This window comes from Pristiophorus japonicus, chromosome 11 (assembly GCF_044704955.1).
Source record: "Pristiophorus japonicus isolate sPriJap1 chromosome 11, sPriJap1.hap1, whole genome shotgun sequence".
Classification (NCBI taxonomy): domain Eukaryota; kingdom Metazoa; phylum Chordata; class Chondrichthyes; family Pristiophoridae; genus Pristiophorus; species Pristiophorus japonicus.
Window position 1 is genome coordinate 159,109,131 of NC_091987.1, and position 14,127 is coordinate 159,123,257.

The following is a 14,127-nucleotide window of genomic DNA, read 5'->3' on the forward strand; positions in this document are numbered from 1 at the left end:
GGATACAGGGACTGTGGGACATTGACTGTGGGCCCAGAATGTAATCTCCCGTTGGAAACAGGGACTGTGGAACATTGAATGTGGGACCGGAATATATTCTCGCGCTGGATGCAGGGATTGTGGGTCATTGAATGTGGGTCCGGAATATAATCTCCCGATGGATACAGGTTTGTGGGACATTAAATGTGAATCCGGAATATATTCTCCGGCTTGATACAGGGACTGTGGGACATTGAATGTGGATCCAGAACATAATCTCCCGCTGGATTCATGGACTGTGGGACATTGAATGTGGGTCTGCAATATCATTTCCCGCGAGATACAGGAACTGTGGGACATTGAATGTTGATCCGAAATATATTCTCCCGCTGGATACATGGACTGTTGGACATTGAATGCGGGTGCAGAATATCATCTCCCGCTCGATAAACGGACTGTGGGACATTGAATGTGGGTGCGGAATATATTGTTCCGCTAGATTAAGGGACTGTGGGACTTTGAATGTGATCCTGAATATAATCACCTGCTGGACACAGGGACTGTGGGACATTGAATGTGGGTCCAGAACATAATCTCCCACTGGATACAGGGACTGTGGGACATTGAATGTGGGTCGGGAGTTTAATCTCCCGCTGCACACAGGGACAGTGGGAAACTGTATGTGGGTCCAGAATATAATCTTGCGCTGGATACAGGGATTATGCGACATTGATTGTGGGTCCGGAATATAATCTTCCACTGGATACACGGACTGTGTGACACTGAATGTGGGTCCGGAATATAATCACCCACTGGATACAGGGACTGTGTGACAGTGAATGTGGGGCCGGAATATAAACTCCCGCTTGATACAGGGATTGTGGGACATTGAATGTTGGTCCAGAACATAATCTCCCGCTGGATACAGGGACTTTGGGACATTGAATGTGGGTCCGGAATATCATTTCCCGCGAGATACATTGACTGTGGGACTTTGAATGTGAATCCGGCATATATTCTCCCGTAGGATACAGGGACTGTGGGACATTGAATGTGGGTCCAGAACATAATCTCCCGCTGGATACAGGGACTGTGGGACATTGAATGTGGGTCCGGAATATCATCTCCCGCGAGATATATAAACTGTGGGACATTGAATGTGGATCCGGAATATATTCTCCCGCTGGATACAGGGACTGTGGGACATTGAATGTGCGTTCGGAATTTAATCTCCCGCTGGATACAGCGACTATAGGACATTTAATGTGGGGCCGGAATATCATCCCCGTGGAATACAGCGACTGTGGGACCATAAATGTGGTCCTGAATATCATCACACGCTGGCTACAGGGACTGTGGGACAGGGAATGTCGGTCCGGAATAATATCTCCCACAAGATACAGGGACTGTGGGAAATTGAATGTGCATCCGGAATATCATCTCCCGCTGGATGCAGAGATTGTGGGACACTGACTGTGGGTTGGGAATATAAGCTCCGCTGGAGGCAGGGACTGTGTGACACGGAATGTGGGTCAGGAATATAATCTCCCTCTGGATACAGGGATTGCGTGATACTGAATGAGGGCCAAGAATATAATCTCCCGCTGGATACAGGGACTGTTCACATTGAATGTTGGCCTGGAATATAATCTCCCGCTGGATACATGGACAGTGAGACATTGAATGTGGGCCTGGATGAAATCTCCCGCTGAAAATAGGGACTGTGGAACACTGAATGTGGGTCCGGAATATATCTCGCGCTGGATGAAGGGACTGTGGGACATTAAATGTGAATCCGGAATATATTCTCCCGCTGGATACAGGGACTGTGGGACATTGAATGTGGGTCCACAACATACTCTCCCGCTTGATACAGGGACTGTGGGACATTGAATGTGGGTCCGGAGTTTAATCTCCCGCTGTAGACAGGGACATTGGGAAACTGAATATGGGTCCAGAATATAATCTTGCGCTGGATAGAGGGACTGTGTGACATTGAATGTGGGTCCAGAATATAATCTCCCGCTGGTAACAGGGAATGTGGGACAGTGAATGTGGGTCCGGAGTTTAATCTTCCGCTGGATACTGGCATTATGTGACATTGAATGTGGGTCCAGAATATAATCTTCTGCTGGATACAGGGAATGTGGGACATTGAATGTGGGCCCAGAATATAATCTCCCGCTGGATAGAGGGACCGTGGGACATTGAATGTGTGTCCGGAATATAATCTCCCGCTGTATACAGGGACAGTGGGACATTGAATATGGGTCCTGAATATTATCTCCCGCGGGATACAGGGACTGTGGGACACTGAAAGTGGGTCCGGAATATAATCTCCCTCGGGATCTGGCGTCTGTGAAACAATGAATATGGGTCCGGAATATAATCTCCCGCTGGAAATTGGGACTGAGGGACATTGAATGTGGGTCACGAATATAATCTCTCGCTGGATACAGGGCCTGTGGGACACTGAATGCGGCTCCTGAATATAATCTCCCGCTGGATACAGGGACTGTGTCATATTGAATGCGGGTCCGGAATATAATTTCCCGCTGGATACAGGGATTGTGTGATACTGAATGAGGGCCAAGAATATAATCTCCCGCTGGATACAGGGACTGTGTGACATTGAATGTGGGTCCGGAATATATTCTTCCGCTGGATGCAGGGACTGTGGGCCATTGAACGTGGGTCCACAATATAATTTCCCACTGGAGACACAGACTTTGGGATATTGAATGTTGGTTTGGAATATAATCTCCCGCTGGAAACAGGGACAGAGGGACATTGAATGTGGGCCCGGAATGTAATCTCCCGTTGGAAACAGTGACTGTGGAACATTGAATGTGTCTCCGGAATATATTCTCGCGCTGGATACAGTGACTGTGGGTCATTGATTGTAGGTCCGGAATATAATCTTCCGATGGATACAGGGTTGTGGGACATTAAATGTGAATCCGGAATATATTCTCCGGCTGGATACAGGGACTATGGGACATTGAATGTGGGTCCAGAACATAATCTCCCGCTGGATACAGGGACTATGGGACATTTAATGTAGGTCCGGAATATCATTTCCCGCGAGATACAGGAACTGTGGGACATTGAATGTTGATCCGAAATATATTCTCCCGCTGGATACAGGGACTGTTGGACATTGAATGCGAGTCCAGAATATCATCTCCCGCTGGATTAAGGGACTGTGGGACATTGAATGTGGGTGCGGAATATATTCTTCCGCTGGATGCACGGACTGTGGGACATTGAATGTGGTCCGGAATATAATCACCTGCTGGTCACAGGGACTGTGGGACATTGAATGTTGGTTTGGAATATAATCTCCCGCTGGATACAGGCACAGTGGGACATTGAATATGGGTCCTGAATATTATCTCCCGCGGGATACAGGGACTGTGGGACACCGAAAGTGGGTCCGGAATATAATCTCCCTCGGGATCTGGCGTCTGTGGAACAATGAATATGGGTCCGGAATATAATCTCCCGCTGGAAATTGGGACTGAGGGACATTGAATGTGGGTCAGGAATATAATCTCTCGCTGGATACAGGGACTGTGGGACACTGAATGCGGCTCCTGAATATAATCTCCGGCTAGATACAGGGACTGTGGGACATTGAATGTGGGTCCAGAACATAATCTCCAGCTGGATTCAGGGACTGTGGGACATTGAATGTGGGTCCGGAATATCATTTTCCGCGAGATACAGGAACTGTGGGACATTGAATGTTGATCCGAAATATATTCTCCCGCTGGATACAGGGACTGTTGGACATTGAATGTGGGTGCAGAATATCATCTCCCGCTCGATAAACGGACTGTGGGACATTGAATGTGGGTGCGGAATATATTCTTCCGCAAGATTAAGGGACTGTGGGACATTGAATGTGATCCGCAATATAATCACCTGCTGGACACAGGGACTGTGGGACATTGAATGTTGGTTTGGAATATAATCTCCCGCTGGATTCAGGGAGAGTGGGACATTGAATGTGGGCAAGAATGTCATCTGCCGCTGAAAACAGGGACTGTGGAACATTGAATGTGGGTCCGGAATATATTCTCGCGCTGGATACTGGGACTGTGGGACAATGAATGTGGGTCCGGAATATAATGTCCCGCTGGATACAGGGACTGTGGGACATTGAATGTGAATCCGGAATATATTCTCCCGCTGGATACAGGGTCTGTGGGACATTGAATGTGGGTCCAGAACATAATCTCCCGCTCGATACAGGGACTGTGGGACATTGAATGTGGGTCTGGAATAAATCTCCCGCTCGATACAGGGACTGTGTCACATTGAATGTGGGTCTGGAATATATTCTCCCTCTGAATGCAGGGACTGTTCACATTGAATGTTGGCCTGGAATATAATCTCCCGCTGTACACATGGACAGTGAGACATTGAATGTGGGCCTGGAATGTAATCTCCCGCTGGAAATAGGGACTGTGGAACACTGAATGTGGGACCGGAATATATTCTCGCGCTGGATGCAGGGACTGTGGGTCATTGAATGTGGGTCCGGAGTATAATCTCCCGCTGGATACAGGGACTGTGGGACATTAAATGTGAATCCGGAATATTTTCACCCGCTGGATCAAGGGACTGTGGGACATTGAATGTGGGTCCAGAACATACTCTCCCGCTGGATACAGGGACTGTGGGACATTGAATGTGGGCCGGGAGTTTAATCTCCCGCTGCATACATGGACAATGGGAAACTGTATGTGGGTCCAGAATATAATCTTGCGCTGGATACAGGGATTATGCGACATTGAATGTGGGTCCGGAATATAATCTTCCACTGGATACACGGACTGTGTGACGCTGAATGTGGGTCCGGAATATAATCACCCGCTGGATACAGGGACTGTGTGACAGTGAATGTGGGGCCGGAATATAAACTCCCGCTTGATACAGGGACTGTGGGACATTGAATGTGGGTCCAGAATATAATCTTCTGCTGGATACAGGGAATGTGGGACATTGAATGTGGGCCCAGAATATAATCTCCCGTGGATAGAGGGAACGTGGGACATTGAATGTGTGTTCGGAATATAATCTCCCGCTGGATCCAGGGACTGTGGGACACTGAAAGTGGGTCCGGAATATAATCTCCCTCGGGATATTGCGTCTATGGAACAATTAATGTGGGTCCAGATTATAATCTCCCGCTGAACACCGGGACTGTGGGACATTGAATGTTGGTTTGGAATATAATCTCCCGCTGGATACAGGGACAGTGGGACATTGAATGTGGGCCCGGAATGTAATCTCCCGCAGGAAACAGTGACTGTGGAACATTGAATGTTGGTTCGGAATATAATCTCCCGTTGGATACAGACACAATGGGACATTGAATGTGGGCCCGGAATGTAATCTCCCGCTGGAAACAGGGACTGTGGAACATTGAATGTGTGTCCAGAATATAATCTCCCGCTGCATTCAGGTACTGTGGGATAGAGAATGTGGATCTGGAATATAATCTCCCGCTGGATTCAGGGATTGTGTGACATTGAATGTGGGTCCGGAATATAATCTCACGCAAGATACCGGGACTGTGGGACATTGAACGTGGGCCTGGAATATAATCTCCGCTGGATACAGGGACAGTGGGACATTGAATAATGGTCCGAATATTATCTCCCGCGGGATACAGGGACTGTGGGACAATGAAAGTGGGTCCGGAATATAATCTCCCTCGGGATATAGCGTCTGTGGAACAATGAATATGGGTCCGGAATATAATCTCCCGCTGGAAAGTGGGACTGAGGGACATTGAATGTGGGTCAGGAATATAATCTCTCGCTGGATACAGGGACTGTGGGACATTGAATGCGGCTCCTGAATATAATCTCCCGCTGGATACAGGGACTGTGTGATGCTGAATGAGGGCCAAGAGTATAATCTCCCGCTGGATACAGGGACTGTGTGACATTGAACGTGGGTCCGGAATATAATCTCCCACTGGACACAGGGACTTTGGGACATTGAATGTTGGTTTGGAATATAATCTCCCGCTGGATACAGGGACAGAGGGAAATTGAATGTGGGCCCGGAATGTAATCTCCCGTTGGAAGCAGTGACTGTGGAACATTGAATGTGGGTCCAGAATATATTCTCGCGCTCGATACAGGGACTGTGGGTCATTGAATGTGGATCCGGAATATGATCTCCCGATGGACACAGGGTTGTGGGACATTAAATGTGAATCCGTAATATATTCTCCGGCTGGATACAGGGACTATGGGACATTGCATGTGGATCCAGAACATAATCTCCCGCTGGATACAGGGACTGTGGGACATTTAATGTGGGTCCGGAATATCATTTCCCGCGAGATATAGGAACTGTGGGACATTGAATGTTGATCCGAAATATATTCTCCCGCTGGATACAGGGACTGTTGGACATTGAATGCGGGTCCAGAATATCATCTCCCGCTGGATAAAGGGACTGTGGGACATTGAATGTGGGTGCGGAATATATTCTTCCGCTGGACGCAGTGACTGTTGGACATTGAATGTGGCCCGGAATATAATCACCTGCTGGTCACAGGGACTGTGGGACATTGAATGTTGGTTTGGAATGTAATCTCCCGCTGGATACAGGGACAGTGGGACATTGAATGTGGGCAAGAATGTAATCTCCTGCTGAAAACAGGGACTGTGGATCATTGAATGTGGGTCCAGAACATAATCTCCCGCTGGATACAGGGACTGTGGGACATTTAATGTGGGTCCGGAATATCATTTCCCGCGAGATATAGGAACTGTGGGACATTGAATGTTGATCCGAAATATATTCTCCCGCTGAAAACAGGGACTGTGGATCATTGAATGTGGGTCCGGAATATAAACTCCCGCTTGATACAGGGACTGTGGGACATTGAATGTGGGTCTGGAATAAATCTCCCGCTCGATACAGGGACTGTGTCACATTGAATGTGGGTCTGGAATATATTCTCCCTCTGAATGCAGGGACTGTTCACATTGAATGTTGGCCTGGAATATAATCTCCCGCTGTACACATGGACAGTGAGACATTGAATGTGGGCCTGGAATGTAATCTCCCGCTGGAAATAGGGACTGTGGAACACTGAATGTGGGACCGGAATATATTCTCGCGCTGGATGCAGGGACTGTGGGTCATTGAATGTGGGTCCGGAGTATAATCTCCCGCTGGATACAGGGACTGTGGGACATTAAATGTGAATCCGGAATATTTTCACCCGCTGGATCAAGGGACTGTGGGACATTGAATGTGGGTCCAGAACATACTCTCCCGCTGGATACAGGGACTGTGGGACATTGAATGTGGGCCGGGAGTTTAATCTCCCGCTGCATACATGGACAATGGGAAACTGTATGTGGGTCCAGAATATAATCTTGCGCTGGATACAGGGATTATGCGACATTGAATGTGGGTCCGGAATATAATCTTCCACTGGATACACGGACTGTGTGACGCTGAATGTGGGTCCGGAATATAATCACCCGCTGGATACAGGGACTGTGTGACAGTGAATGTGGGGCCGGAATATAAACTCCCGCTTGATACAGGGACTGTGGGACATTGAATGTGGGTCCAGAATATAATCTTCTGCTGGATACAGGGAATGTGGGACATTGAATGTGGGCCCAGAATATAATCTCCCGTGGATAGAGGGAACGTGGGACATTGAATGTGTGTTCGGAATATAATCTCCCGCTGGATCCAGGGACTGTGGGACACTGAAAGTGGGTCCGGAATATAATCTCCCTCGGGATATTGCGTCTATGGAACAATTAATGTGGGTCCAGATTATAATCTCCCGCTGAACACCGGGACTGTGGGACATTGAATGTTGGTTTGGAATATAATCTCCCGCTGGATACAGGGACAGTGGGACATTGAATGTGGGCCCGGAATGTAATCTCCCGCAGGAAACAGTGACTGTGGAACATTGAATGTTGGTTCGGAATATAATCTCCCGTTGGATACAGACACAATGGGACATTGAATGTGGGCCCGGAATGTAATCTCCCGCTGGAAACAGGGACTGTGGAACATTGAATGTGTGTCCAGAATATAATCTCCCGCTGCATTCAGGTACTGTGGGATAGAGAATGTGGATCTGGAATATAATCTCCCGCTGGATTCAGGGATTGTGTGACATTGAATGTGGGTCCGGAATATAATCTCACGCAAGATACCGGGACTGTGGGACATTGAACGTGGGCCTGGAATATAATCTCCGCTGGATACAGGGACAGTGGGACATTGAATAATGGTCCGAATATTATCTCCCGCGGGATACAGGGACTGTGGGACAATGAAAGTGGGTCCGGAATATAATCTCCCTCGGGATATAGCGTCTGTGGAACAATGAATATGGGTCCGGAATATAATCTCCCGCTGGAAAGTGGGACTGAGGGACATTGAATGTGGGTCAGGAATATAATCTCTCGCTGGATACAGGGACTGTGGGACATTGAATGCGGCTCCTGAATATAATCTCCCGCTGGATACAGGGACTGTGTGATGCTGAATGAGGGCCAAGAGTATAATCTCCCGCTGGATACAGGGACTGTGTGACATTGAACGTGGGTCCGGAATATAATCTCCCACTGGACACAGGGACTTTGGGACATTGAATGTTGGTTTGGAATATAATCTCCCGCTGGATACAGGGACAGAGGGAAATTGAATGTGGGCCCGGAATGTAATCTCCCGTTGGAAGCAGTGACTGTGGAACATTGAATGTGGGTCCAGAATATATTCTCGCGCTCGATACAGGGACTGTGGGTCATTGAATGTGGATCCGGAATATGATCTCCCGATGGACACAGGGTTGTGGGACATTAAATGTGAATCCGTAATATATTCTCCGGCTGGATACAGGGACTATGGGACATTGCATGTGGATCCAGAACATAATCTCCCGCTGGATACAGGGACTGTGGGACATTTAATGTGGGTCCGGAATATCATTTCCCGCGAGATATAGGAACTGTGGGACATTGAATGTTGATCCGAAATATATTCTCCCGCTGGATACAGGGACTGTTGGACATTGAATGCGGGTCCAGAATATCATCTCCCGCTGGATAAAGGGACTGTGGGACATTGAATGTGGGTGCGGAATATATTCTTCCGCTGGACGCAGTGACTGTTGGACATTGAATGTGGCCCGGAATATAATCACCTGCTGGTCACAGGGACTGTGGGACATTGAATGTTGGTTTGGAATGTAATCTCCCGCTGGATACAGGGACAGTGGGACATTGAATGTGGGCAAGAATGTAATCTCCTGCTGAAAACAGGGACTGTGGATCATTGAATGTGGGTCCAGAACATAATCTCCCGCTGGATACAGGGACTGTGGGACATTTAATGTGGGTCCGGAATATCATTTCCCGCGAGATATAGGAACTGTGGGACATTGAATGTTGATCCGAAATATATTCTCCCGCTGAAAACAGGGACTGTGGATCATTGAATGTGGGTCCGGAATATCATCTCCCACGAGATACATCAACTGTGGGACATTGAATGTTGATCCGGAATATATTCTCCCGTTGGATACAGGGACTGTGGGACATTGAATGCGGGTCCAGAATATCATCTCCCGCTGGTTACAGGGACTGTGGGACATTGAATGTGCGTCCGGAATTTAATCTCCCGCTGAATACAGGGACTATTGGACATTTAATGTGGGACCGGAATATCATCCCCGTGGAATACAGGGACTGTGGGACAATACATGTGGTCCTGTATATCATCACACGCTGGCTACAGGGACTGTGGGGCAGGGTATGTCGGTCCGGAATAAAATCTCCCACAAGATGCAGGGACTGGGGGAAATTGAATGTGGGTCTGGAATATAATCTCCCGCTGGATACAGGGACTGTGGGAGACTGAAAGTGGGTCCGGAATATAATCTCCCTCGGGATATAGCGTCTGTGGAACAATGAATATGGGTCCGGGATATAATCTCCCGCTGGATATTGGGACTGTGTGACATTGAATGTGGGTCAGGAATATAATCTCTCGCTGGATGCAGGGACTGTGGGACATTGACTGTGGGCCCGGAATGTAATCTCCCGTTGGAAACAGGGACTGTGGAACATTGAATGTGGGTCCGGCATATATCCTCGCGCTGGATACAGGGACTGTGGTTCATTGAATGTGAGTCCGGAATATAATCTCCCGATGGATACAGGGTTGTGGGACATTAAATGTGAATCCGCAATATATTCTCCGGCTGGATACAGTGACTGTGGGACATTGAATGGGGACCAGAACATAATCTCCCGCTGGATACAGGGACTGTGGGACATTGAATGTGGGTCCGGAATATCATTTCCCGCGAGATACAGGAACTGTGGGACATTGAATGTTGATCCGAAATATATTCTCCCGCTAGATACAGGGACTGTTGCACATTGAATACGGGTCCAGAATATCATCTCCCACACGATAAAGCCACTGTGGGACATTGAATGTGTGTGCAGAGTATATTCTTCCGCTAGATTAAGGGACTGTGGGACATTGAATGTGGTCCGGAATATAATCACCTGCTGGACACAGGGACTGTGGGACATTGAATGTTGGTTTGGAATATAATCTCCCGCTGGATACATCGACAGTGGGACACTGAATGTGGGCAAGAATGTCATCGCCCGCTGAAAACAGGGACTGTGGAACATTGAATGTTGGTCAGGAATATATTTTCGCGCTGGATACTGGGACTGTGGGACATTGAATGTGGGTCCGGAATATAATGTCCCGCTGTATACAGGGACTGTGGGACCTTGAATGATAATCCGGAATATATTCTCCCGCTGGATACAGGGACTGTGGGACATTGAATGTGGGTCCAGAACATAATCCCCCGCTGGATACAGGGACTGAGGGACATTGAATGTGGGTCCGGAATATCATCTCCCGCGAGATACATAAACTGTGGGACAATAAATATGGATCCGGAATATATTCTCCCGCTGGATACAGGGACTGTGGAACATTGATTGCGGGTCCAGAATATCATCTCCCGCTGGTTACAGGGAATTTGGGACATTGAATGTGCGTCCGGAATTTAATCTCCCGCTGGATACAGGGACTATTGGACATTTAATGTGGGACCGGAATGTCATCCCCGTTGAATACAGGGACTGTGGGACAAAACATGTGGTCCTGAATTCCATCACACGCTGGATACAGGGACTGTGGGACAGGGAATGTCGGTCCGGAATAAAATCTCCCACAAGATACAGGGACTGTGGGAAATTGAATGTGGGTCTGGAATATAATCTCCCGCTGGATACAGGAACTGTGGGACATTGAATGTGGGTCCGGAATATCATCTCCCGCAGGATACAGGGATTGTAGGACACTGACTGTGTGTTGGGAATATAAGCTTCGCTGGATGCAGGGACTGTGTGACACTCAATGTGGGTGAGTAATATAATCTTCCTCTGGATGCAGGGATTGCGTGATACTGAATGAGGGCCAAGAATATAATCTCCCGCTGGATACAGGGACTGTGTGACATTGAATGTGGGTCTGGAATAAATCTCCCGCTCGATACAGGGACTGTGGCACATTGAATGTGGGTCTGGAATATAATCTCCCTCTGGATGGAGGGACTGTGGGACATTGAATGTGGGTCAGGAATATAATCTCCCTCTGGATACAGGGATTGCGTAATATTGAATGAGGGCCAAGAATATAATCTCCCGCTGAATACAGGGACTGTTCACATTGAATGTTGCCCTGGAATATAATGTCCCGCTGGATACATGGACAGTGAGACATTGAATGCGGGCGTGGAATGTAATCTCCCGCTGGAAATAGGGACTGTGGAACACTGAATGTGGGTCCGGAATATATTCTCACGCTGGATGCAGGGACTGTGGGTCATTGAATGTGGGTCCGGAATATAATCTACCGCTGGATACAGGGACTGCGGGACATTAAATGTGAATCCGGAATATTTTCTCCCGCTGGATACAGGGACTGTGGGACATTGAATGTGGGTCCAGAACATACTCTCCCGCTGGATACAGGGACTGTGTGACATTGAATGTGGGTCCAGAATATAATCTCCCGCTGGTAACAGGGAATGTGGGACAGTGGAATGCGCGTCCGAAATTTAATTTTCCGCTGGATACAGGGATTATGTGACATTGAATGTGGGTTCGGAATATAATCACCCGCTGGATACAGTGACTGTGTGACAGTGAATGTGGGGCCGGAATATAAACTCCCGCTTGATACAGGGACTGTGGGACATTGAATGTGAGTCCAGAATATAATCTCCCGCTGGATAGAGGGACCGTGGGACATTGAATCTGTGTCCGGAATATAATCTCCCGCTGGATACTGGGACTGTGGGACAACGAAAGTGGGTCGGAATATAATCTCCCTCGGGATATATCGTCTGTGGAACAATGAATGTGGGTCCGGAATATAACCTCCCGCTGGATTCAGGGATTGTGAGATACTGAATGAGGGCCAAGAATATAATCTCCCGCTGGCTACAGGGACTGTGTGACATTGTATGTGGGAAAGAATATATTTTTCTGCTGGATGCAGGGACTGTGGGTCTTTGAATGTGGGTCCGGAATATAATCTCCCGCTGGATACTGGGACAGTGGGACATTGAATGTGGGCCCGGAATGTAATCTCCCGCTGGAAAGAGGGACTGTGGAACATTTAATGTGGGTCCGGAATATAATCTCGCGCTGGATACAGGGACTGTGGGACATTGAATGTTTGTCCGCAATATAATATCCCGCTGGATAAAGGGACTGTGGGACACATGAAGGTTGGTCCTTAATATAATCTCCCGCTGCATACAGGGACTGTGGGACATTGAATGTGTGTCCGTAGAATAATCTCCCGCTGGATACAGGGAATGTAGGACATTGAATGTGGGTCCGGAATATCATCTCCCGCTGGATACAGGGACTGTGAGACACTGAATGTGGGTCCGGAATATAACCTCCCGCTCGATACAGGGATTGTGGGACATTGAATATGGTCCGGAATATAATCTCCCGCTGGATACAGGGACAGTCGGACATTGAATGTGGGCCCAGAATATAATCTCCCGCTGGATACAGGGACCGTGGGACATAGAATGTGCGTCCGGAATATAATCTCCCGCTGAATACCGGGAATGTGGGATACTGAATGTCGGTCCAGAATATAATCCCCCGCTGGATACAGGGTCTGTGGGACATTCATTTTGTGTCCGCAATATTATCTCCCGCTGGATAATGGAACTGTGTTACACTGAATGTGGGTCCGGAATATAATCTCCCTACGGACACAGGGACAGTGGGACATTGAAATGAGGGCCCAGAATATAATCTCCCACTGGATACAGGTACTGTGGGACATTGAATGTTGGTCCGGAATATCTTCTCCCGCGAGATACAGGGACTGTGGGACATTGAATGTGGATCCGGAATATATTCTCCCGCTGGCTACAGGGACTGTGGGACATTGAATGCGGGTCCAGAATATCATCTCCCGCTGGATCCAGGGACTGTGGGACATTGAATGTTAGTTTGAGTTTAATCTCCCGCTGGATACACGGACTGTGGGACCTTGAATGTGGGTCCAGAATATAATCTTCCGCTGGATACAGGGGCTGTGGGACATTGAATGTGGGTCCAGAATATAATCTCCCGCTGGATACAGGGAATGTGGTACATTGAATGTGGGTTTGGAATATAAACTTTCTCGGGATATAGGGTCTGTGAATCAAAGAATGTGGGTCCGGAATATAATCTCCCGCTGGATTCAGGGACTGTGGGACATTGAATGTGGGTCAGGAATATAATCTCCCGCTGGATACAGGGACTGTGGAACATTGAATGTGTATCCTGAATATAATCTCCCGTTGGATATCGGGACAGTGCAACATTGAATATGTCCGGAATATAATCTCCCGCTGGATACAGGGAATGTGGGACATTGAATGTGGGCCCAGAATATAATCTCCCGCTGGATACAGGGACTGTGGGATACTGAATGTCGGTCCAGAATATAATCTCCCGCTGGATACAGGGTGTGTGGGACATTCATTTTGTGTCCGCAATATTATCTCCCGCTGGATAATGGAACTGTGTT